Consider the following 6,039-nt stretch of genomic DNA (forward strand, 5'->3'; position numbering starts at 1 on the left):
GGTAAGTAGATGAATTTCTCCATTAAGGGTTGATTTTAGAAGGGTTTAGTTTATAGGTGAACTATAACTAATTGTTCATTAAAGGGATCAGCGGTACTTAAGGAATTAGATGTAACTACAGGAATAAAATGGTAATTTGACACAACTGTAGTTATGAGTAATATATGAAGGGTCAACTTACTATTGATTGATTATATCCGTGGACACAAAAATATATTTACAGTGCAAAACGTGCAGCTATCGATCTTTAGTAGAGTTAATCTTGTATCGTTTGAGCTTCTAATCTATAGGTCCAAAAGGTCCTCTTGCTAGCTCACTAAGGATAAAATAAGGGATAAGTGTTTTTGGAAGAATTTGAATTGTTCATATTCTTTGTGGAAATTAAAGGTGTTAATTATATTAATGTGATTAATATAAAGTATAATGTATGTTGATACATTATAGTATATAGTTAATTATAAATATGATTTATAATTAAAACTATATAATATGTAAGAGATATTCGAATAAGATTCAAATATTATTTATAAGAATAAGAATCATATAAATATTATAGGTTAAAATTGATTTGAATGAGATTCATATTAAAACTATAGATTATAAAAAAGAATTGCATTTTATATGATTAAAGTGCATAACATATAGTTAATTAACTAAATGTTGGTTAATTAATTATATAATACTATATTTTATAATATTAATAACTCCCCTAGGGAGTTAATTATTGGTTTTCAAGTGGGAGTTAATTAACTCCCTCCCTCCACCAGCTCTTTTATCTTTGGATTGTGTATGCAAAGACAGAAATCAAGGGTGTTGAATGTGAAACACAGAGAAAAAGCTCTCTGTAAGGGAAAAAAAAACTCACATCCTCTATGTAAAATCTTTCCTTTCTCCCAAAAACATTAAAGGAGACCACTCTTCCTACCCCTTGTCGGAGAATAGCAGAGGCTTCAAGTGATGGCATCCCATGTTGAAGAGTTTTCCAATGCTCGGGCAGTTCCGCTATTCGTGAACTTTGGAGAGGAAAATGAGAAGAGGATTTCTACAAAGGTAAGCAATTCTACTTCTCTTCCTCTCAGTAGAAAGCATGCTTATAGAATTTTAATGTTTATTCTATAATAATAGTATGTTTGCTTCTCTACATTTTAAGTGTTTCAAAATTGGGAACCAATTACGTTCATCCGCTTCCGCAAGGAATTCCATTCCTTTATAGAAATTAATCCTTTCTTGATGAACTCAAAATCTTCTTAAGAATACTTTTTTATCTCCCGATTTGACAGCTCGACGAGTCCATTATTCTACAAATGATATGTAGAGGTGATCATGTGCTTTAGTTGTACTTTTGAAGCAAAGTTGCCATATTTTTGTTGAGGAAGTGAATTCCTTCGTCACTGATGAGAGCTCTTAGAATTTCATATCTGTAGAAAATATTTTTTAGAAGGAATTTCTTTACCACTTTGGCATCATTAGAGGCAGTGGCTATTGCCTCAATCCATTTTGATACGTAGTCCACGGTGAGAAGGATGTATTCCCAAATGATGGCGGAAACTATCCTATGAAGTCTATTCCTTAGATGTCAAAGATTTCAACTTCGAGGATATGATATACTTCATAGGCATTTCACTTCTGGTCGTATAGTTTTCTGTTCTTTGACATTTGTCACATTCTTGAGCGAGGCATCTTTGAACAAAGTTGGCGAAAAGCATTCACTCTACAATACTTTGGTTGTTGTTTTAGTTCCTACCAAATGACCTTCATACGGAGCTTCATGACAAGGTTCAAGGATAGCCGGTACTTCTTCTTCTGCAACGCATCGCCTCCATATCTGATCCAGTTCTAGCTTGAATAGATATGTGTCGTTCCAAAAATAATGCTTAAGATCATGGAACTTCTTAACTGGTTTCTTTTGGCGGGACAACTCCTATAGCTAAATAATTCACAAAGTCAGCATACCATTGAATATGAACAATAGCTAGCAAACTTTTTTCAACGAACTCATCCCTGATTTCTTCAGATTTTTCAAAATTTTCTTTCAATCTTGATAAGTGATGGACCACCTCGTTCTCTATTCCTGTTCTATCTAGAATTTCAATGTCAAATTCTTATAGAAGGAGAATCCATTTTATTAATCGTGGCTCTACATCCTTCTTTGTTAGGAGGTATTTTAGTGTTGAATGATCGGTGTGAACATTTACCTTGGTCCCTAACAGATGGGACATGAATTTCCGAACTTAAACACTACCGGAAGCAACTCCTTTTTCGTAGTTGTGCAGTTTTCTTGGGCTTCATTCAGAGTTTTGCTCGCGTAATAAATTGGATGTATCACTCTCTCCTTCTTTTGAGCAAAGACAGCACCAATTGTGTAATCGCTGGTGTCATACATGAATTCAAATGGTAGTGACCAACCTTGCTCCATCATAATGTGTGTTGTTGTAAGCGTTGTCTTAAGTTTCTCAATGGCTTTTTTGCAATCTTGATCGAACACATAGGGTTTATCAACTTCCAACAGTCTGCATTAGAGTCTTGATATGAGCAAGAAGTTGTTTATAAATCGCATGTAGAACTCTGAAAAATTTTGTACATCTTTTACCGTGGCTTGAGTTGGAAGCTTAGAGATTAGCTCAACCTTGGTCGTCTTATCATCCAAGAGCGGTGGTCTTGCGACGACGATGTGGGGAGGATCGGTTGTGGATGGCAGCGTTACTCGACGGCGTGAGTCAGAGTAGAAAGAGAGAGATCGAAAGGGACGATATGTGGCTAAATGAAAACACAGGGGAGAGAGAGATCCGACGTGACGCGTCCGCGATCGAGTCTGGCAAACACTTGAGACATCTGGAGCTTCTCACATGGGGCGTCGGATCTAGCGGTGGACGGGCCTCTCACGCAAAGAAGGAGAAAAAAAACGCAGAGGAGAAGTGCTTCTGGCGTGGGCATGAAGAGGAAGAAGGGAAAAAAAATATTTACTTCTCTTTTTTTCTCTGTTTTTGCACACTCCACGAGGAGACCCATCACACACACATTTTTTCCTTTCCCAAAAACCCTAATTCACCAAATAAATTCCTAAATATAATTTTTTTTTTTTTTTTTCATTTTCCTTTTCCCTCTCCAAAGCCAAAGTCTCAAATTCCCAATATTTGTATTAATTAACCCAATTTCCTTCAAATCTCCTCCAAAATTTTCCTCCAATATTTTAAATCTTCTATCACTTAAAATCCAAATTGAATTATCTTGACATATTAATTCAATTTCAACCTCCAGAATCTAAATATGACACCAATTAATTCGAAATATCAAATTGGAATTACCTTAGAAATTGAATTAAAGTTTAAATCTCCAAATTTTTAGAATACACTCAAATAATCAAGACAATTAAATTAAAATTACCTGAAAATTTGGGATGTCACAAATATACCCCTAATCCCCTTCATTTTTCTCAGTAGAAACCTAAAACAACGACCTCAAATCCTCTATTATCTTCCAAAAAAAAAAAAAAAAACAGAAACATCCACATAAACCCTTGAAATTTACATATAAAAAAAGGTGAAAAAAAAACTCCCAAGAATCAAAAATCTAAGAACACAAAGGCCCTAATTGTGTTGAGGTTGATGTCCTAAATCTCGTAGGGCGTCCTATAATTTGTAAACACATGTATGAACAAACATTTGTGATGTAATAATATGAGATATTTTCTTCACTATTGTCTATGAAATATGAGATGTTTTAGTTGCATTAATCACAAACCAATAAACTAAGATCCCTGGTTATTAACTTAAGTATGTATGTGGAGACATATAAGTAGATCATGCCTTAAGTGATAACCTAAATGGTCTGTAGTATATGGAAAAAAAGGGAAACCTTATCCCGGTGACACTACGGATACGAACTTACAAGTGTTATAAAGTGCTACGAACAGTCTGATCTTGATCATTCATGTGGAGACATGCGAGCGGGGTATCCTATACAAAGGAGTTTGTATGAAGCAGAGGTAAGTAGATAGATTGCTCCCTTAAGGGCTGATTTCAGAGCTTGAACAATGTGGCGCCACACCTTCTCATGGCCCGAGAAGTGTTCACTCATAGTAGGACTATGTTGTATTGTTCATTAGAGGATTTAGTGGTACTAAAGGAGTTAGATGTAACTATAGGGGCAAAACAGTAAATTGGCGCCACTGTACTTATGAGCGATTTGTGAAGGATCATCGTACTATTGATTGGTTATATCCAATGGATACAAAAATATATCTGTAGTGTGAAGAGTGCAGCTGTCGGTCTTTAGTGGAGTGCCCGACAGTTAACGGATGGTGGATATTGTGATTAAAGAGTTTACTTAGTTATTCACATACCGTTGGAGCTTCAAGCTACAGGTCCATAAGGTCCCCTTGGTAGCTCAATGGATTCAAGTTGAGAATTAGTTTTTGGGTTAGTTTGAAGCGTTTAAATTAACAAGAGAGAATTTGATTATATATGATATAATTAAATTGATTCAATTATATGTGATATAATTGATTTTATATATTAGATACATTATTTGGAGGAATTAATATAAAAATGATTTATATTAAATAAAGGAGAAAAGAACTATGGTTTAAATATTACATATTATGTGATATTAAAACTATAGGTTATAAATATAATATGATAAATTAGTTATTGTATTTATTTATAATAAAACAATTATTAGATAATTGTTTGGTTGGTTATTTGTTTCTCCTTTAACCGTATTTGAGTGGGAAGTTTCTTCCAGTTTTAATAACTGAAGAATAAAAGTGAAAATTTGATTGAGATAGACCTAAGATCATGGTTCTAATGAGATTAGAAATCTAAGTTTAATCTTTTAATTAATTTAATAGGATTAAATTGATTAACAAAAGATGAAATATGTACCAAATTTATCTATAAGGGACCTTTTGTCTAAGGCAGGTTCTGTCTAGGCTGGAGTATTTAAGCTGACAGAAACAAAATACCCCTACCTGGGAACCTATCTAGAAAGATGAATTAGATAGATTTGTTGCATGCATGCAAATTTGATGATAGTTTGTTAAAGTGTTTAATGAGACTTGATTCAAACTTGTTTAATTATCAAAAGCAAGAGTTGTTTTTTAGCAAATTAAACTCACACTTAGATAAAATCAGTAGTCGGATTGTCTAAGTTAATGTATCTCTAGTTAGAACATTCAGTGGGAGGTATTTGGGGTATATGATACTTCACTTAAATCTCTAACGTTTCTCCCTAAAGTTCACATGTGAGATCTATCCTCGGTCTCGAAACACCCTAGGAGTATCCCCCTAAAGGATGGTATTTGGGTAAGTCAATACCAAGGTGAATGGAGAGAATGTTCATAGTAAGTGAGAGTGAGACGTGTGACAACATATCCCACGGTCTCTCTCATTAGGTTGGATAACGTTTTGTGCATCGCCTCGAGGCACCCTAGGAGTGTCCCCCTAAAGGATGACATTTTTGCACGACTCTTTATCTGATCTCCTGTAAAGAATAAGGTCACTTTAGTCTCTTGTCCTAATCTGCTTTTCCCTACGGTGGGTGTATTAGGGCAAGACTCTAGGGCCTAAAATGAGGGGTTACATTTATGCGGAATTGATAAAGGTTAACATATTCTGGACCAAAAAATGGTGACTGTTAGAGTCAGTTACAAGAGTTGTTTCTATTTAATGATTGAGAATGTCTCATCCCAGTGAAAGGGCACCTGATCACCTCACCAGTAACTTTTGTCTTACCTCGCTGGGGTATCATTGCAAAATAGATGTCATTTCACTCAGGGTACATTGGAACTATTTTGCTAAAACCTAAAATTGGTATTAAAAGTGGTAGTGCAAATAGACTTATTAAGTTTGTTCATGTTTTTCAACAACTTTTAAAATGGCAACCGCCACTTTAGCTCTATTATCTGTCGACAAACTGACTGGCGAAAAGTACGCTAGTTGGAAAAACATAATTAATACCATACTTATCATCGATGACCTTCGGTTCATCCTTACGGAGGAGTGTCCTTCTATTCCAACTCAAACTTCCGCTTGAAATGTT

At 34.8% G+C, this 6,039-nt stretch overlaps 1 long non-coding RNA gene across 1 annotated transcript; it reads right to left on the reverse strand.

Moving 5' to 3' along the window:
* Window positions 1-664: 664 nt before the first annotated feature.
* LOC150038503 (uncharacterized) lies at window positions 665-3,089 on the reverse strand. Its single transcript, XR_016527363.1, has 2 exons — window positions 2,591-3,089; window positions 665-2,510 (listed from the first exon to the last, which is right to left on the reverse strand). It is a non-coding gene; the product is annotated as an uncharacterized LOC150038503 (long non-coding RNA).
* Between the last annotated feature and the right edge of the window lie 2,950 nt (window positions 3,090-6,039).

Source organism: Benincasa hispida, chromosome 1, assembly GCF_027475165.1.
Source record: "Benincasa hispida cultivar pf3 chromosome 1, pf3_genome.v1.1, whole genome shotgun sequence".
Taxonomy (NCBI): domain Eukaryota; kingdom Viridiplantae; phylum Streptophyta; class Magnoliopsida; order Cucurbitales; family Cucurbitaceae; genus Benincasa; species Benincasa hispida.